The sequence below is a fragment of the Schistocerca nitens genome, chromosome 3, assembly GCF_023898315.1.
Source record: "Schistocerca nitens isolate TAMUIC-IGC-003100 chromosome 3, iqSchNite1.1, whole genome shotgun sequence".
NCBI classification, from domain to species: domain Eukaryota; kingdom Metazoa; phylum Arthropoda; class Insecta; order Orthoptera; family Acrididae; genus Schistocerca; species Schistocerca nitens.
Genome location: NC_064616.1, coordinates 293,242,810 through 293,264,500, shown reverse-complemented (window position 1 = coordinate 293,264,500; position 21,691 = coordinate 293,242,810). Strand labels below are relative to the sequence as shown.

The 21,691-nt window shown below is 37.5% G+C and overlaps 1 long non-coding RNA gene across 4 annotated transcripts in view; it reads left to right on the top strand.

Annotated features, from left to right (window-relative positions):
• Window positions 1–9,168: 9,168 nt before the first annotated feature.
• The window catches only part of LOC126248269 (uncharacterized), a 176,401-nt gene continuing 163,878 nt past the window's right edge, over window positions 9,169–21,691 (top strand). Inside the window, exons 1-6 of one of the 4 annotated variants that reach the window (XR_007545444.1) lie at window positions 9,169–9,318; window positions 11,892–11,985; window positions 14,405–14,551; window positions 14,672–17,389; window positions 17,495–17,620; window positions 17,717–19,146. This is a non-coding gene — a long non-coding RNA (uncharacterized LOC126248269). Of the gene's footprint in view, window positions 9,319–11,891; window positions 11,986–14,155; window positions 14,302–14,404; window positions 14,552–14,671; window positions 17,390–17,494; window positions 17,621–17,716; window positions 19,147–21,691 lie in introns of those variants that run through there. The other 3 variants (XR_007545448.1, XR_007545447.1, XR_007545446.1) reach the window with 3 other exon arrangements.

Here is a 21,691-nt window from a genome sequence, read left to right as displayed (position 1 = left end):
CGTGTTAACAAATTTTCATCTTTCTTGTCGAATCGATACAATTGTGTGCGAAAACATGAATACAGGTTTGACAGTCATGGTACCTTAGCTCGCATTTGCAGGAAATATTAATTATTTTCTTTTTGCGTACAGACCGAGAACATAAGAAAAGATAAATTGGTTTTCTCTCGCTCTACTTGCGAGTGGGGGAGGAAGCAAAATGACTATAGCCCATGTCACGTAGGATGTCGCTTCCGCACATAGAGGCAGAACGAAAGGGAAGCGTGGAGGGGATAAGGTTTGCGCATGGCAGATGACAGAGAGCGGGCAAACAAAAGTCCGTGTTGCCAAACTGTGTTACTGCGGACAACAGGCAGGTCCATTTGCCTTTGGTACATCGTATTATACGTTCAAATGTACGAGGGAATAGTACATTTTAAAGCCGATTTCGATCAGACGTCTACATGAAATAAATATTACTTTACGTCTTGAGGTTGTGTCCACTGCTTCATAGTAATCGTCTGTGTGACGTCGGAATGTGAGAACAGCTGACGCAGCTTTGTGAAGACGTCAAGTACTATTTTTCTCCAAACGAGTACTGTCTAACGACAAGGTCATCGAAAATGGTTGCAATAACTGCCATTTATTGCGATTTGGACTACATTATAAGTAAAATCTTCAGACTGAAACCGAAATCATTGTATTTGTTGGACAACTGCTTCTACTAAATATAATTTTTTTCCAGTGTGTATAATGCGCGTATATAGATGTGTCTCACTGCAGCTCAATGTAAATGTACGTGGAAAAAAGAATTACTTGTAGCAAAGACAAGTGCAAAAGACTATCGTAAAAATTATCAGTACGTTATCATATTTTTATGTGTCAATGGGCGTTAACAGTTTAAACTAATTTGTTCGACATTATGACCCATTGAACAAGCTAACAGTTAACCACTTTTTGTAAATAACTCGACGGAATGCTGACCGATAACGCAGAAAACCACCGATATCTCAACAGGTAACCCTCCCTTTCATTTTAAGGCGTTTTAAAATTCGTGCCTTGAAAATGACTGGGGTTTATGTGTCGAAATATTGGAGTTTATGGCGAATGTATCCGGCTGCATTCTCTCGAGTAATTAACGAAAAGCTTAATGTCTCCTTGAGCAATGTGTTGAACATTGTAGTCTGAATACATCATAGAAAATGTATTCCTAATCAATAAAAGTTAGGAAGTTCTCATGTAGTATGTATATGCAATTGATATGCTGACAAAAACATTTTTAAACCATGGGCCTTTAAAACCAAGAAAGATCATTACTCTACTTTGTTTCGAAGTCTACGTCGTAATACCATCTACCATTCGAGCCCATGTCCTAACCATGTGACCGTAAATTTAGGATGATCGGTTCAAGGCTTCACCTCCCTGTCAGAGTCTTATTCCGGAAACTTTTCAGCGTGCCCACACTGAAGGGCACAAGCATTTCAGTGTCTGTTATCTTGATTGTTTTTTTTTTCCACATAGCTTGTAACCTGTGCACGAATTAATTCTATTTAATTATATTGACAGTGATTTGTGGATAAACGCAAAACTCTGTGACCACATTCACATGCAAGAAAGTCAAGTTTGTACATTCTGTTGCGTGAGTTTTACAAATTAATGAGCTGCAGGAGTTCAGCACTAGTCTGGCTTATATTGTATAGAGTATTAGTATTTTTCAGCCAGAGCACAATGTCCCCTTTCCTGGTGCTCGTACTTGGTCATTTCTCTGTACCATAACTGGCTTGGTAGTTACAACGACCTACTTCGAAGCAAGGTATGGCAAGAATTGTTCAGTGAACCACTTCTTGAAAGTGACAGCGTTCATATCTGCGTGGTAGTCACTACGGTTTTTATTACACCTAAATACGAGTTTACTCTCAGGAACCAAATCAGAAGAAGAGCCAGCATGCAGAATAACTAGGCGAGAACCATTCCCTATGTGTACTTTAAAACTGACAGTACCATAACTCAATTTCCATCGGGTCTTCATGGACCCATGTTCCATCAAGATAACATTGTAGAACTACCACGTCATCTTGTGTAGTGCATCTTTATAAGGGACATGATTCGTGCAGCTTCTATGTCACTTCATTAAAATAAAAACTATTTTCTTAACGTATTTGAAACCAATGTCTTTCAAAATTCTTTGCATTGACGAAGTGCTACCTTTGAGGCCAGTTTGCTCAGGCATAAATGTAACAAGTTTTCGTGATGTTAGGTATTTCCTCCTTTTATACATTTCAGACACGGAGAGCTTTAAAAAATCGTTGTCAGAACCAACTATTTGTGTTACAGGCTTCTGGCAATTTCGATGCTGTCTGGCGACACTCTCGGTAGAGTTCTCTTCCCGATATGTGCTTCTGCAGTTCCTTCTTGAGTCTTCAGAATGTCAAAAATAGATGTACCGGTCTCAGGTTCACATTTCAAACAGTTATAAACGCGGGACATAGACCTCCTCGACTGCTTGTGAAGCATCTACATCTGCATCTACATGACTACTAAGCAATTCACAGATAAATGCCTGGGAGAGCGTTTATAGAACCACCTTTCAAACTATTTTTCTACTGTCCCACTCTCGAATGTTGCGCGGGAAACACGTACACTTTAATCTTTCCGTGTGAGCTCTAATTTCTCTTATTTTATTATTGTGAGCATTCCTTCTATGTAGGTAAAGTATTTTCACACTCTGAGGAGAAAGCTGGAGACTGCAATGTCATGAGAAGATCCTGCCACAATGAAAGACACCTTTGTTTTGATGACAGCCACACCAATTAGTGTATCATATTCGCAGCAGTCTCTCCCCTATTCTGCAATAGTAAAAAACGAGCTGCCCTTCTTTGAACTTTTTCGATCAATTCTACCTGCCGTGGATCGCACACCGGACAGCAATACTCCAGAAAAGGGCGGAAAAGCGTGGTGTAAGTAGTCTCTTTAATAGACCCGTAGCATTTTCTAAGTATTCTACCAATAAATCGCAGTCTTTGGTTTGATTTCCAAACAACGTTAGCCATGTGATAGTTGCAATTTAAGTTATTAGTAATTGTAATCCCTAAGTATTTAGTTGAATTTACAGCCTTTAGATTTGTGTGTTTTATCTCGTAAACCGAAATTTTGTTGATTCCTTTTAGTACTCATGGGGATAACTTCAGACTTTTCATTATTTAGACTCAATTGCCATTTTTCTCACCGCACAGCCGTCTTGTCTAAGTCGTTTTGTAATTTATTTCAATTATCTGATGACTTTATAAGACGGTAAGTCACAACATCATCTGCAAACAGTCTAAGAAGCTGCTTAGATTATCTCCTAAATCGTTTATTAGATCAGGAACAGAGGAGAGCATATAACACTTCCTTGCAAAAGCCAGATATCACCTAGGTTTTACACTATGATTTTCCGTCGATTACTATATACTGTGATCTTTCTGACAGGAAATCACCAATCCAGCCGCTCAGCTAAGACTCCATAGGCACACTTGTGAGGAACTTCACGTTTATTGCCGTCACCTGACTTATTCATTTGGAAATCATACTAAAACATTTACAGATACATGTTCACAACTATTCTACTACACCAAAGTAACATCGACGTCTCAGTGAATAATTCGGTCGCTCTGTGAATGAAACTGCATTGTCGCTAAATACGGCAACAGCGCAGCACGATGGAGAGAGAGTCTCGCAGTCTACTTTGTAACTTGCGGCTAGCCGCCCAAAAAGGGGAAAAGTCTTATTAGCTGCTAGCAGTTAATCTCGGGGGATGCGCAGAACGTCTGAAAATAGGGCCACTGTCCTACATGACACGAACTATAGTAGTGGTACAAAGTACCCTTCGCCATGCACCATATGGTGGCTTGCAGAGTATGTACGTAGAGGTAGACAATCATACAATCATGCTGATACACTCAGTCATCGTCTCCGAACTGTTCCTTTTCTGTATTCTTTTCTGCAATTCGAAGCAAACGCCAAGGATTGGTGTCGAAAAGGTGTTGTGATGTTGCACGACAATGCCCGTCCGCATACTGCTGCCCACACTGCTGAAACAGTCCAGAAACTCAAATTTGAAGCACTTGACCATCCTCCATATAGTCCCGATCTTGCCCCTTCTGACTATCACTTGTTTTGTCCACTCAAACAGGCATTAAGGGTCCGTCGATTTGCCTCTGACAAAGCAGTGAAAGAAGCCGTGCATTCCTAGCTCGCAGCTCAACCGAGAACCTTCTTTGATGAGGGCAGCAGGAAGCTTGTACAACGTTGGACCAAGTGCGTTGAAACCCAAGGAGACTACGTCGAAAAATGATGTTCTTGTAAGTTTCCTAATTTGATTACAATAAATTTTTATAACTACTTTGCGGATAATAATTGACTTACCCTCGTAAAATAACAAGTTCACTGTTACCAGTCACTGTTCATTCATATTCACAATCCCTTTTCGAAGGTTTAAACCTCCATCAACTGGTAGATTTACATGTGTTAGTGTGACACATGTGTGGGTTGTGTTATGATTTTGGGGTAACTTGTGGCACTGTCTGCTTTGGGCAAAGGTTCCTTCCTCTGTGATAACTCATCACATGTAAATTATCATATTTTGTAAACAAACATGGTTTCTGGAAACTAATAGGTGGTTCTTTACACCTAGCAGTTTCCAGACACCATCTTTGTTTACAAAATATGTCAGTTTACACATGATGTGTTACCACAGAGAAAGGAACATGTAACCACAGGAGACAGTGCCACAAGCTACCCCAAAATCGTAACACAGCACACAGATATATCATACTAGCACATGTAAATCCACCTGACAATGGAGATTTAAATCTTTGAAACACCTCGTCGATATAAATAAACAGCGACTGTTAACAGTAAACGTGTTGTGTCATTCAATAACGAGAAACTGATTTGCCCAACACTGTTAGATTTAAGCAATTCTTTTGATTCTGTCACATGTGACATATATGATAAAAAAGCTAGAACATTATGTGTTGTAGATAAGCCATTACATTATTTCAGTCATATTTAAGCAACAAGATACAATTAGTAAAGGTAAACAACTAAATGTCAACACCCATTAAAATAAAGATAGGAGTTCCACAAGGGTTAGTGCTTTGGCCTTTCCTGTTCATTGTGTATATCAGCGACTTGCCAATATAAATGCCATGTGACAAAGTCATGGATGCTGATGACATGACACTAATTATGGATGATGAAAATCTGCAAGATGTCTCAGAACACCACAAAGTGGTAACTGAAATGAGCAGTGACTGACACAGGGCCAGTCTTTTAGGTATAAATAGAATAAAAGCTCAAGAAATTTGCTTCATCCTAAATACATCCAACTAAGATAGAAAAATTACTGGGGTTGCATTTAGATCAAGAAGGTACATAGGATAAGCTCACAAATTATCTATGTTGCAAACTTGCTCGTACTCTGTTCCTACAGCACAAGCTGAGACACATTATTAGCAAAAATTTATTAATTCCTGCATACACTGCTTTTTTCAAACACAACTGCAGTATGGATTAATACTTTGGGGTAACTCAGTGGGTTCCAGTACCATCTTCAAGTGCCAGAAGAAAGCAGTTAGATGTATATTAGGCCTAGCACCAACACAAGGCTGCAAAAACCTTGTTTAGAGAACTCAAGATAAAGACACTGATTAGTATGTATATCCACAACTGTTTAATACAAACTAAAGAAAACACAAGCAATTTTAAGTTAATATCCCAAGTCCATCTCCATAATACTTGAAGTAATAGTGACCTAGGTCTTCCATACTCGAGAGTGACATTAACACATAAGAACCATAAGTACCTATATTTGAAATTCTGCAACGATCTCTCAAAGACAGTGAGCGATCTACCCATGAATAGTTTTAAGTATACGATAAAAGTTTGCTTCAAATGTATGCCATACTACTCAATTTATGAGTTGCTAAACAGTGACACACAGGAGGCACAAAATAAACAGTCAGTAACTACATTATCAAATATGCCTATATGTGTGTGTTACAGTAACGTATAAGTGTTTACACATTTTTCTACATAGTACTTAATTTAAAACATAATTGCATAATGATACAATCATATATGTAATTAATATAATGTATTATTCCTAGTTATTACTATTATATTAACAAAGTATAGTATCACCATCATTTTAGCATATATATCTACTTGTACTGCACATGCATATTTATGTAATTATATTTTATTGTTTTATGTATTAAACACACCAATGAAACCAGTTGTATGGAAAATATATCGAGAGGCAAATAAAGATTCTATTCTATTCATCATCTGCATTCGACTTGGACAGAATTAGAAACATTGGACTCGCATTCGGGAGGACGACGGTTTAATCCCGCGTTCGGCCATCCTGATTTAGGTTTTCCGTGATTTCCCTAAATCGCTCCAGGCAAATGCTGGGATGTTTCCTTTGAAAGGGCACAGCCGAATTCCTTCCCCGTCCTTCCCTAATCCGATGAGACCGATGACCACGTAGTTTGGTCTCTTCCCCCAAGAACAACAACAACAGCTTTAGAAGGGTTGAAATGTGCCCGATGGATTTGTTACTCAGGTGACATCCAGTGATTAATCCACACCGACCCATTCTGTTGATACTGCTTAGCTACTGACACTGCGTACTTCCCGCTTTCATTTATACTGGTACATCTGCTTCTCGTGACATCTAACTGTCATTTCAGCCTTACATAGATTCAAATTCGTTTTCGTTAGAAAATCCAAGAGTTTCTTGTGGTAAACGGAATAATTCTGATGCGTCTCATTTAGTTCTGCACACTTGTATTTACACAGTGGACACAAAATGCTATCTCCACGTACCTTTTGGTGACAGTGACTGCTGAAATTGTCATGTCTAGAAGTACTAGAATTACAAATGTTACACGCAAATTTCAAAGCCCCATTACTCAGATGTTTAGTATTAATATGTCTTTGCAAGTTACTGTTGATACTGAATGTTGCACAACAACCCACGCAAGTATATTCGGCCATGTTTCGAGGATCTGAGAATCGCACTGCAAGCTTAGAATACAGTGCAGACGCTGCAGCGATTCAGTGGACGTTTACATCCGAAGCACAATCACAGGTACCAAGAACCTAAAATAGCAGTAACGTAAACATCAATAAACAACACTCAGCAAGAATCAAAGCACACAGCATTACAACGGCACAAAATCACAAACTTTAAGCACTCGGCTTCACGCATTGTTGTGGCTGTACGCCAAGACAAGGTGTTTCTTAGGTTTTTGCTTGGTTTCCCCCTCTCCTGTCTACTGATGAGACCGAGGCCAAGTTCAGTATTTCGTTGGCCCCATCTAGCGTGGCATGACGTCACTAGGTAGCCAACAGCGACCCCACATGTAACAGCACGCTTGACAACACGCTTGTGCAAGCGTGCTTGCCCAAGCATGCTTGATAGTGATTGAAATAAATTTGCGCAAGCATCAGTACTACACAACCACCTTGATGCTTGATCGAATTTCGAATATGCATGCTTGTGCAAGCGTTCAAGCGTGTGTATGCTTGAGCGTGTGTACCAAGAATAGGGATGCTTGGGCAAGCGTTTGTCGGTCATCTGGTTCGATTTAATTTTTATTTGGTCCTGATAAATAACGTTCTGTACAAATGTTGTACTGTATTGTAGGTCAAGTCATAGAATACAATATCACTCATACATGGAGAAAGAAGAAAATCAACAGTTCTGTGAGGTAGTTTCCGTAGTGTGTCTATCACAAATTGTTAATACAGGAATGATGTTTTCGTTTCTTTAACCACTCTAGTCCACTAATCTCGTTTTCTCCCCTTTCTTTTAACACAAGCAAAAAGGTTGCCAAAGCCAGCTCATTGTCGTCTTAGCTCGGCATTTTCTTGTGAACAAACTAATGTTTATATAAGCATGCTTGAATCGTATGTAAGAGCCAGAAATCTGTGCATGCTTGCTCAAGCACGCTTGAGCATGTCAAGCATGCAGTTACGTGTGTGGTATACGTATGTTACTGCAAAGAGAAACGTTAACTCGACAGAGTGCTCTGCACTCGACAAAGTAGTTTTCTGATTGTTTCGTAATCTTTTTAGATTAATTATCGAGTGGAACAGCAAAACGGCGTGCAATAACATTGAACACAAAACCAACTACATAGTTCATAATTTATTTTCCAGATTGGCGTATCGTTATAAACGGGCTGACAGGTGTATGGTAATGTCAATAAAGGACGTACTTGTTCTAAACAAAAATAAGGAAAAGTCAATTTCGTTCAGCAGGCTTTCGCGACCATCTGCCAATTCAGGTGATTTAACATATCCGTGGCACTCTTCTATGGGTCAAACTAACTTGTGACCAATCGCACTGCCTTTTTCATAGATGTTCAATATCCGCAGTTAGTCCAGCTTGTTATGGGTCTCGCACAACTGAGCAGTATTCTAAAATTGGACCTGCAAGTGATTTGTCAGCAATCTCCTTTGTAGACCAACAGCACTTTCCCACTATCCTACAAATTAATCTTTTATTGACGCTATTGTGGAGAACATGCAACATATTTGCATCATTAATTAATAATGGCATGCATTAGTCTAGAAGGCGAAGCCACGTTTAACATAACACCTCAAACAATTTTGTCAGAGGGACAGAGCCAGAAGAAGTCGTTCCTGGCATAGAAGACGCGTTGACATACAGGGTGTCCAGCGAATGAGTCACTGTTTTAAAATTAAATATGTCAAAAAATAATATCGATGGACGACTGCAACAAAAGGTACGTTTATTGTGAATTTTATAGAAAATTTTCGAAATAGTTCAAAAAGCTGCTAACAGATGACGCTGTTCGTTATGCAGCTCGAACAGTATCAACGTAAATAATTTAAGTCTTCCTCTGCAAACACTATTTCCAGTCACATCACAGGATTTGAAGGATATGGGGAAAGACAACGGTAACACTCAAATTTGAATTTTTCAAACCAAGTACAGTAAAGCAATGATAACCCCGATGTGCAGGGAAGCCTAACAGACACATCATTGTGGTCCAAAACCACTCGGAAGTGACGTCAAAATGACGTATACGCAAACGCGCTGCACACTTGTCGACTGATCGAGATCTGTGGTCGAATCGAGTTAGCGGGAAAAGCGTCTGCTTTCTTCTGCACTGTCATACTGACCGTGTATCTTGAGTGGTTGTGTTTTCGCTATCGAGCAAAATGTCTCAGGTGTATGAAAACATCTTTCGTGACGCTGCGAAAGATTTCAGAATTTCGGAGGATTGCCTGATTTCAGGCTACTGTAATTCGTTGGAGGAGGTAATAATAATTTTATGTTAGAATTGGCTGGCAAAAATATGCGCCTTAGAAAATAACTTTTTTTCTGCTGCCAGTTAAGATTTCATTTTAATAAATTTTATATGTCGCTTTCCGCGATCTGATTCCAATTTTTAAGTGAGTTTTTTTATGTATTATGCAGTTTTTTCTTTGTTTTCGTTGTGAGGTGCTGCATTGTTACATTACCTTTACTGTAACATATACACGTGGAATATTGTAATTAATGATCGGTGTTTAGGAAGTTAATGGCAACTTTGTTTCAAAATTCGCCGTTTGTGAGTTCGTCATCTATGTTTTACAGTAAGAGAAACTGAACATTGCAGCAGCTCAAGCGCAAACGTCGTCTCGAGTAAATGGCATAATTTAGAAGACACACATGAAAATGGGACTCAGGGCCTGGGAACAATCATGCAAAAGGAAAATAAAAAGCAGTATGTTTGCAGCTAATGTCATTGCCAGAGCGTGGGCTCTGTATTCCACATAAATGTATCCTGCATTTTCCCAGGAATTTTACGTAGTTCTTTCTAATTGCACTATCAGCTCCAGTGCATAATTGCACAAATCCATTACTGCTGTTTTCTTTGTGCTGGCACTGATCTGAATTTCATTGAGGTACTGAATTCAGAGATTAGCTAGAAAACTGTCTATGCAGGGATATGGAGCTCTGTAATTCAAATGACTGTAAGATCCTTAGTTTCTCACCAAAGTTTCAGCAAGGTCAGTGACATCAACTATGAAACAACTTTTTTCATCAATAGCACTGTAATGAATGCCACTTTATGCAAATGTTGCAACATGACCACATTTGGCCTCCCTACTGAATTCTGAGCAAAGGTGTATTGTTGATGGATGCTGAGTGAGAGCTTTTTGTTCAGGATACCATTGCTCAGTAATAACTGTCCGCTTAATTAATACATGTTACGATGTTTCAATTATTACCACTGCTTAGGTGGCTGCTTAAGTATGTGTGGATAATGTTGGAAGTCTATTGGGATTCCTGGATTATATTGGTAGACAGAGTCTGTCAGGATCTAAAATTTTCTCAGCACCACACTGAAATTTTGATGATAATGTAAGCTGTTTTAGTCTTTAGAAATACTTGTTGGTGAATATGGGTCCTCATAGGGTATAGAACGTTATGACGCTTTGAAGCCCTCAAAGTTAAACTTCTCTTACAGGTGTTCTTTTACATCTACACTCTTCTTATTGCCCTGCTAGATTTTATTTTAATTTCTTCTAGTGATCTGGTTTTTACGGGAGATAATGATGATGGGAGTGAGTTATTAAGTCATTTATTTATTTTTCTTAGTTTTTCGTCTCACAACATAGGACTTGGGATGAGGCAAAATGTCTTCTGGATATATTATCTCAGTTCTTCTACTGGATAGTGTTGACTTCTCGAGGAGGAGAAATGTTGAGGTCTGCATCTATAACCTTGTCAGGAATACCAATAGTAGAAATAGATGGCAAATTATTTTTAAATTTGGAGTGTATCAGTCAAATAAGCCTTAAAAGTGCTGTATTATTTCTGTTGGTGATAAGGAGGAATTCTGGCTAACCAGCCCAGATCGTGATTGATTTTGCTCTATTTGTCATTAGATAATTTCCTGTATCATACAATAACTTAAGTAAGACTTCAAGACAAGAAGTCAAAGCTTATGGCTTGTATGATGTGGCAGAGTATGCAAAATTATGCTGTTTTTTTATATGATGATTATGCAGAATCATAAGTTGTGGTCCTTGAGGGGAGTGTCTCATGTACGTAATGGAAGTTTCATGAATTGTGTGAGCAGTTCGTCGTATCATGCTCTCCTTCCCAGGTCTTTGTCACAGATTTCAATCCCTTTGCAAATTAATGTGCCAAGATGCTTGCAGATTTTGTGATTAAGCTTAATGGATGTTGTATTGAAGTAATGTAGTCAGAGGTCTTTCTTTCACGTTTGTTAAGAGTTTGACAGCCGAAAACTGATATTTTTCAATTGTAGGAGAGAAATCATTTTGTAATTTTTACAAAAACTTTTTCATGGATGTATTAACCAGTTTCAACTTTTGTACTGGATAGTTTTGATTGGTGATTCTTATTCTTAGTATATACAACCTGGAATTCATAGTATGCTTAATAAAGCTTTTGTTGACATAAGGCAAGGCGTGCTTGAAATGAGGTTAACTGAAGCACTGATCAGTTAACCCCAAAACTAGGTCATTAAACTTCATGTGCACTTGGAAAATATTTTTCATCATCATAATCACAACTGAAAGAACATTTTATGATCACAATTTTAACTGAAGTCAACAGTAACATAATTTGTGGTCAGTGAATAACAATGGAATAAAAGCAAAAGAGCAAACAAATGAACTCCCAATTTTGTTAACTCATCCATGATTAATAACATAACACTTACTTTAGCTGTCAAAAACATCAGATGTGATGAAAGGCTGTGTACATTAAATAACTGAATTTTGTAAAGCCTAAAATTTCCCTCTTCATTCATGTTTCCCAGTTAACCTTAAGTGTAGTTACCCTCAGTTTATGCTACTGGTCACTTTATTCTCAGGTGGAAACACTTCTCGATCAGCTGAAAACTGTGGGGTTTTCATACTGCGTGAGAAGTAGTCGTTTTAAAGAGCCTTCTTCAGATGTTATGAAAAGTAAGTGAACTGCTGCATTAATTACTTTCTGTGGTTTACCATTTTAGTTCATATATGTATACTTGAAGGAAGAACTTAGTTTGCTGGAATTAGGGATAGTATATATAGGCTACTTTAAGTGGACATTTCTTTCTAAGCTGCACTAACAATTGATGGAATTGACTGTTTTTGTTATTGTTAATAGTTGTTGTGATATGCAAGGCAGAATTGTATTAATTATTTTCCTCTGTGTTGACTTGTTTGTCATTTATCCATTTTCACAGCCATACACTCAGTAATTTTTACACACTTGCATTTGATAATAGGCTGATTAAAATTATTAGTTGGTTGACAATTCCTGTCGGAGCTGGTTTCCTCCAGAGTGCTGAATGCGTCAGGTCCAAACTATCTCTGTTCGCCATTTCCTGACTGCCACAACAGCTGATCAATCCACTTCCATTTTCTTGTCTGACTTCCTTTCTTGATGTGTTTGAACACCATGCAATCATTTGCTGCCTTCAACAAGATTGGCCTTAATCAACATTTTCAGACAGTAGGCATAACTATGTATCCTTACAATATCTTTATGGTGCTAGAGCTAGCTTTCACATCGTAACATAATGTGAAAGGCTGATCTGGTTGAAGGTAGCACATGATCATTGGGACCAAATAATCTTACATTAGTGTAATGTAGAGTGGTGGCATAGTGCAATGGATAAGAAACATTCCTGATCCATATAAACTTGTGGATTTGAGTCTTGACAGATTCTTTCATATTTTTTATACCAAAATTACTTCATTATTTTTATTTAGTTAATAGGTTTGGATGCAGTTTTATTTCTAACACTCTGCTGTGTCATTTTTGACATTGTATTTACTTTTTAATTCCTTATATTTCTTCTTCATATCATTATTTCATTTGAAATCAGCTTGTCACCTATAACCTGTAACTGAATACAAACCAGGACTGCTCATTAGTTGGTAATTTGGCAGTCCATGCAGCTTGTGTGAGGACAGTTTCAGGTGCCATAATTAATGAAAGGAAGAAATTAGTTTGCTTTTAGCATTGAAATAAAATTTTTTTTTGTCTTGAGTTTGCCTATAGAGAATAGCTTCAGCTAGTTCCCTGCCACATGCTTAGTGTTTGATATTTCACCATCAAGCCAGGCCAGGCAACAGCGTTAGGTGTGAGGCTCTGCTGCGACTGCCCGTAGTCAGTGTATTAATTGTGAACAAAGTATGATTAACAGTTCTTCTGTAGAATGCTGACAGCCATTTTCTAGGATATATTGCACATCATGTTATGGTTAGGTTATCAAATGAGTTTAAATTCTGGGCTATAAAATGTCGTATCTGCCACAGTTATGCCATTGGTCACTCCAAAACCAGTTGTCAGCAGAGCATGTCATATTCATGTTATTTCATAATGGCCACTTCCAACACTGCACAGAGTTACATGTATACGTCTCCCATCCTTTCGTAATCCCAACCTGTGCTCTGCCTCTACTGAGCTAAACCTACTTTTTTTAACATGAAAATTAAATTGAACAGCACTTGCTGAGTGACCTGCTCTGTTTGTTGCCTATAATACAGCAGCAGCCGGTGTGCTAACACTTTGTCAACAAGTGACAGATGCCAACTAACAAATAATTTTAATGAATCTATACTGCTGTGTTCATGTTGAATGGTTTCTATGGTTTTCGATAATTGTGGTGTTGATATGTAAAGCAGTAGTCAGCTCATTGAACCTATTGACAGGCATGTTTAGCTTTATTGTCTTCCTAGTTAAGTTTATTTTTTGTAATTCCACATTTATAGTAATTATATTTTTCTACATATGTGTTCTTCACATCTCCTTTGTTTACAAAGAATATTAATTCCACATTTATTGGAACCACAATAAAACACTTCAGTTGCCCGAAATCAGTATGGTATCCTCATTGCACATGGCAGACAGTTCCATTTATTTGCTAGATACAATAGGTGTGACATCCTGTAAAATTTTGCTCCAGTACTATGTAAAGTAGATAGACAATCTGCTTCCATCAGTTCAGAACTTTGACAATACCTGTCAAATGAATGAAATGTTTTCTCACATTGTATTTAGTTAATTAACAATAACATACGTGAATTATTTAACAATAACAATGTTTTTTGTCTGTGAGAAATATATTAACTGTTCCATGTAAAACAAAGCATTTCTTCAAGCAAATGCAGGGACATGTCCCTATCCCCTTTTTTGGTTGTGCATTTGCAGTGGAGAGTGTGTGGTCGAGGCACTGTGTTTTGGGGCCAAAATACTATAAAAGTAAAGAGTCTAGTGTACCTGAGCACTTGGTAATATCATGCTGTGTTAAGATATACTTACTTTCCATAAAACAAGTTCGTTACAGGGAAAGTTTATTAAATAAATTTTATAGTAGTTCTTTACCCTCTTTAGGAAGACCATGTGACTCCTCGTAAGAGATTGAGGATCATGGATACTAGAAAATCCAACTGCCCAGCAACTTTAAATATGAAGTGTATAAGGGTGTATCCTGATTACAGTATGCACTCAGCAAATGAACACAGGGATACCAAGGCAAAAGTAAGTATCCAGTTTGGGTTCTGCTTGGAGAAAATTTTACATGATCAGTTGACGGTATACTTTAAAATCTGTTGTTTTTAATGCTCTTAGTTAAATAATTGATACATTTTTGTCTTACAGGTTCTTGCAAGTCTACAGAAAGATTTGGCATTGCCATGCCCGCCTAAGAGCTATCTACATTATTATTTGACTGCTTCCCCAGCAAGTGCACACACACATGCTACTGAAAGTGTTGAAGCAAGTGGGTACATACATCCTTCACATGTAAAGGAAATCAAAAACTTAGTACTCAGTGGCATGACATCTCTCAGAGTCATTAAGTTGGCTCTAGACAGATTTGTTGAAATCAATTTCACTGGGACACACATACCAGGTCAAATGAATACTACCTTTTACCCCACAGAGAAAACTATTTAGTCACATTTATCGGACCCTTTATGGTACAAATAAAGTATTATTTGACGAGACTAGACTGCAGAATCAGGTTGATGAGTGGCACAAAGACTCGAGCAATCACATGATTTATTATAGACATTGTACGGGAGCGAATGGAGAAGTGAAACCATTACTTTTTTGCTATCAGAGCAGTTGGCAGAGAGATCTTTTGAAGAAGTATGGGGGTAGTTGTTTGTTAGATGCAACATACAAAACATCATCATATGATATTCCTTTATTTTTTATAGCTGTGAAGAGTAATGTGGACTATTCGGTTGTTGGTTTTTTTTTCCATTCAGATTGAAAATGCAAGATCCATTCATAAAGCACTAGACATTTTCAAGGACTGGAACAAGGATTGGAATCCCCTATATTGGGTTACTGATTTCTCGGAGTCAGAGATAAATGCAATTGAGCAAGCATTCCCTCAGACGAAAGTTTACTTGTGCCTTTTCCATCGAAAACAGGCATGGGGAAGATGGTTGAAAAAAAAAGGATAATCTACGTGTACCAAATGACATGAAGACATTTCTGGATATGTGGCAAGAAATTTCAGAATCACCAACAGAGAGAGAATTTAGAGATCGTGTAGAAGAGTTGCGAACGCATGAGGTTTCTCGGAGAAAAGAGCGTGCATGGCCATACTTTCAACAGCAATGGCTAACGGTATGTGAAAGATGGGTGAAAGCGTATGAGGACAAGGGCAGATTTGCAACTATTGACACTACAAATGGAGTTGAAGCAATGAACAAGGTTGTAAAACATTTTTTTCCTTAAACACAATTCAGACAGGACTTTAACTGGGGTTACTAAGGTTATAATAAACCAGTTTCTTCCAAGCCTAATTAGAAAGTACTGTCTGCAGAATTCTGCCATCAAAGCTTATAACAAAGATGTTCCACTGTTTTTGCATAAAAAAACAAACAAGTTTGTGAAACATGTCATGCAGCGATATGCATCAGCAAAAGTTGAGTTAACTGCAAGATCAGTGAGTAGGAGATCGGATGGTTCATTTTGTGTGGAGAGTGCAAAGTCCAAAAACTGTAATTATGTAGTAAACTTTGATATACCAGATTGCACATGTGAAGATTTTCGGAGATATAAATACTCATGCAAGCATTTCTGTGCAATCTTTATTTTTTACCCAGAGTGGGGTTTTGATAAAATGCCAGAAAGTTATGACTAGTCCATTAATCTGTCTTGATGAAATGTATGGGGTGGGCTTTAGAAGTGGCTCTTCAGTAATTTCATATGAAGGCAGTAGTAGTGACGAAGCTGTTGAGGAGGCAGTTGAAGCAGCTGAGGAGGCTGTCGAGGTTGAGGAGGCTGTCGAGGCAGCAAATACAGATGGTGTTGTTCAAACCAAGAATATTCCTTTGCAGCAGTTTGAAGCAAGGGAGCTGTGTAAACAGATTTATAATCTCACATACAACTGCAGCAAGAGCGAAACATTACAAAAAGTACTTGAATCACTGAGCAACTGTGTGCAAGATTTGCAATTAGCAAATCCTGAAGTTGGTGGTCTCCCATTAGCAGTGCCATCAACTTCCAAACAATAGCGAAGAACAATGCCAAAAGCCTTACAAGATCTGTCTTAAACACATTATAACATCCCATTTGAAGGGTAAGAAATGACTGTTTATTTGAATTTTAGATAGCTCTTTGTCTATGTAAAATACAAATAAGCTCCGTCATTTCTGATCCTCGAGATGGAATGCTATGAGGTCTTTATGTTGGTCTCTGCTTTTAAACTTTGTTGCACATTTGAATTTCGAAGTAGCAATAGATAAAATATTATAAAACGGGTAGTTGCTACATTTGTGTGTGTGTTTGTGAGTGAGCGAGTGTGCGCGCGCGCTTTTGAAAAGGCCCTTGTTGCCCGAAAGATAAGTCCGACAGTCTTTTTGTTGTGCCTTTCTGTGACTCAGCATCTTCACCATTTGGTGAGCAGCAACAACTATCCTTTTCATAATATTGTTACATTCCATCCTGGATTTTTCGTTGTTCATCAGAGAAAAGATTTTTCTGAGGAATTAAACTAGATGGTAGTGTAGAACTTGCAAACTTTTTAAAATATGAAGTAAAAGATTTTAACTTTAAATTAGGTTAATTCAAATATGGGACAATGTTGAGAATTGAAAAGGTGGAAAAAATAAATAAGATATATCTTAGTGGCATTGAGATGTCGTATGACTGATGGAGGAAAGATTTTGCATTTCTTTTTCCAAGTAAGAATGCACTTGCTCTCACTTGCTTCAAAACATGTCTAGTGATTCATGTGAAACAGAGAAAAAGATACTGCCCTGTTAATGAACATGAGATTGCCCAGTATCACTCTGACAGAAGAGTATGGTGTTTCCTTGATATGGTATCTGGTCAGCAATGTCATTGGGACCAAATGAAGTAAGTATTGACTTTTTTTATTTGCTTTGGAAGCTTAATGTGTATCAGTTACCTACATATTGGATATCTACCACCCTGGTTCTAATGTTCTTAATAACTTTGCAGAGTTACTGCAGATACCACACAGAAGCAATTACTGTTACTGGAATACCAGTAATGTTTATTAAATTCAGTTGTAAAGTAGTTCTGGGCATTGCAGCTGGCGAGCAATGTCATTGGGCACCAAAAGAAGTGAGTACTAAATTTTGGAATTGTGCCTTGAAAACATGTGTATCAGTTGTCTTCATGTTGCATAACTCAATTACTTGTTGTTAATTTATTTGTTAGGTTCAGTTATGATGGATTTCTGGCCTTCAGTCCATGGGAAAATTCACACCAGATTGCATCAAGACTGTTATATTCCAAGGATATCTTGGAAGATTGATAGTATTCCTGAAGGAAAACAATCCATATAGTATTTCACGTGTGTATCAAACTGCCATTTGTTGTGGCACATAAATGTTTGCAATTTGATTGTAATTTTCGAACAGTTCCTCAACAGTCCAAGGATTTCTTGTAATGAGAAGTAGACATTGTTGCTTCGGTAAAGGAAATACAAATCACGGTCAATATAACTACCTTATTAACTTTCCACAGAGAAATATTTTTCACTACTGCTACTTAAAAATTCAAATGTGTGACAAAGTTTGCTTACAGAACTTGGCATAAAGATCTCCCTTATTAGTATTTTTTAGGTAGCTCTTATTGTTTGATCCTTCAAATGGAATGCTATGACCTCCATGTGATCTATTCCTTAGTAGTTAATTATCCATTAAGGCACAAATATATGAACATTACAATGAGAGGGGTCTTTATGCTAGGCCCTGTAAAAGTAATGGCATCTTACTTAATATTATTGTTGGGAATTTGATGGCACAGCTGTGGGGAGACCACAAATTTCAGGGTTTGCTAACTGCAAATCTGGCACACAGTTGCTGAGTGATTCAAGTACTTTTCATAATGTTTCACTGTTGATACAGTTGTATGTGAGATGATAAACCTGTTTGAACACCACCTTCACTTCAAATTGCTGCAAAGAAATGGTTAAGGTATCAGTGTGATGCTCTATATGTGTTTCCTCAACTGTGTCCTCATTGCTACTGTCTTCATGTGAAATTACTGCAGACACACTTCTGAAACCAAACCTGTACATCTTGTGAAGACAGATTAATGGGCTGTTCCTGCAGCTTTCTGGTATTTTATCAAAACCCCACTCTGGATAGAAAATAAAGATTGCACAGAAATGCTTGCATGGGTATTTATATATCTCAAAATCTTCACATGCGCAGTTTGGTAGAGCAAAGCTTACAACATAATTAGTCTTTGAACATTGTACTCTCCATATAAAACATTGTCCAACTTCACATTCACTAATCTTGCAGTTAATTCAACTTTCCCTGGTGCGTATCACTGCATGACATGTTTCACAAACTTGCTTTTTTCAAAAAAAAAAAAAAAAATGAAAAAACAGTGGAACATGTCTGTTATGATTTGATGGCAGAATTCTGCAGACAGTACTTTCTAATTAGGCTTGGAAGAAATTGATTTCTTATATCCCTAGTAGCCCCATTGAAGGTCCCATCTGTGTTCCATTTTAGGAAAAAAAATGTTTACAATCTTGTTCATGGCGTCAACTCCACTTGTAATGTCAATGGTATCAAAATTTATGTTCATGTAATATTTTTAACATTGATTGTAGTAAGGTGTAATAATATGTAAATGCCCAATAAAATAGATTGATATTTATATTTTTTGTTTCTGTATAATAATTCTGTAGCTTGGTGACCTGAGTTGTGTGTGTGTGTGTGTGTGTGTGTGTGTGTGTGTGTGTGTGTGTGTAAGATATTATCATTTCATGGGAAATGTGGCAATAACAGATCAGAAATTGTGTGCAGAATATACCTAATTATCAACACCTGTAAGCAGCTAAAGGTCTGGATTTCATTATAATTTCATTCTTAGAGAGCTGCAAGACCACCAATGGTATCTGTACAGATACCAGCTTCATATAAATTAGTAAGGTTTTTACTGACTATTATTCACCAAAGCCGACAAAACAGGCTGCATTCAGTAGTAGTACTACATAATGGTGATACTTCAGTACAACTTTGAACCCTTTAAGTGGTTTAGATCAGCAGGAGCAAAGTATATTCTTCAAGGTATGTTTCACAGGCAACTAAGAAATCTTTGCCTTGAATGTCATGTGATTTTGCACTCTGCTGCTAAGTTTTCCTTTTAGATTTATTAAATTTCTTAAAGAGGCTTCTGTTACAAACACTAGCAATCCACATAGGTAACGTGTGACTGATATTCCTTATGTATCACAACCTTATTTCAGTTTCACTCTGTTGTTGCTGGTAACTTATGAGGGAAGAGTTGATTTGTGCCACATTAAGGAAGATTAAGAAAAAAGTCATTTACAAACTCGTGAAAAGGAGGCAGGGTTCCCCAAAAGTATAAAGGTTGCCATAAGCAGTCACTTTTGTTGGATTAAGTTATTTCCATATCCTTTCTGGATATTTCAGCCAGCTGCATCCTATTGTAGAGATAGACTAACCAAGAACCTTAGTGTTATATGAACAGAGCAGAAAAAACTTTATTAAATACACAAAGGACTGGTAACTACCTTCATGTATGGACCACTTTCCAAAAAATACACTGTGTCAAGGCATTCAGATTGTACATATTCTTTCTGAATATTTTTATTGTAGCAGGAAGAATGGGGATTGTTTAACTTACCTTTAACCTAAGGTACATTAGATTGTGTATGAAATTCATCAAAAGAGTAAATACGGGCTCTTACTTAAACTGTTTACTATAACAAGAGAAATTAGAGTACAATATTATAAGAGACAGATGAAGACTAGGTGGGAGATAGACTAAGAGAATAATTTCACATGGTGATGAAAGACCTACACCCAAACAAGGCACCTGGAGTAGACATTCCCTCACATTTGTGGAGATCCTTCAGACAGACAGCCAAGTCGAACTATTTCATGTGGTATGCAAGATAAGAGACAAGTGAAAAACCTTCACGTTTCAGAAGGAAGTAATAATTCCTATTCCAAGAAAACCAGGCACTGAAAGTTGGAAATATTACAGAACTATCAGTGTGGCAAGTCATGGTTGTAGTTTGACACAAATTAAGTAAAGAATAGTGGACAAACTGGTAGGTGCCAACTGACCTCAGGAAACATTACTTTGGTATCTGGGAAAAAGTAGCAACACATGAGGCAGTATTGGTCCTACGAAAAATCTTAAAAGAGGATATAGAGAAAGCTTTTGACACTGTTAGCTGGACTATACGCTAGGAAATTCTGAAGGTAGCAAGGATAAAATACAAAGACTAAAATTTGCACACTGATGTAACAGTATGTGTAAAGACATGAAAAGTGTGCAGTCCTTGGGAAGGGAGTGAGACCGGGAGTGAAGTATTGTAGAAGGTGAAACCACGACTTGCAGATGTATGTTTAAAGGGGTGTTGTTCCTGTTGCAGAGGAATTAATTTAGTGTACAATCCTTACTGTGATTTGTATTACCAATGTTTTGAGGGGAATGGAAATATTAAAGTAACGGTATACAAATTCAACAAAGGTTTTTAACTAATGAGTATCATCTTCAAGCTCTGATTCAACATGCATTTAAAATGCTTGGCTGTACATCATGGCACTGTCTGTAGCTCTTGCCAGTTCATTACACACAATTCGAAGATTCAACAGTGGAACGAAAGACCTGACATAAAAGTAGTGTTCATTGAGCGATTGGATATGACAATTGTTCTATCCTGACAATATTTTACATATAAATTATAGCCATACGAGTTGATTATCAATTGAATTGGGTGTACACAGGTATGATCAACATAATAAACCCATAATAAATATCACTGGTATCTTTAAGTACTCATCTTAGCAACTGAAATGGCTACACATCTATGCTGATAACTGAAGCCATGTTTAACATCCTCAGATGTATTTTACTACATTACATTCAGTTCTCATTCTATAGACCCAAAAATGAGATGGGTTTCTTGGCTATGGAATATGTCAAAGTACAACATAAAAAACAAAGACCATCTGAATATAACACTTCCCTGATCACATGTCAGGATACTTTAAAGATATGTGAATACATAACAGATAAACTGGGACTGCCAACGTTTACAGAATTAATACACTCAGAATGAAACAGTTATGAACTTTTAACAAATTTATCATACACACAACACCTAATCTTAACTGTTGTAAAACCAAATCCAAGACA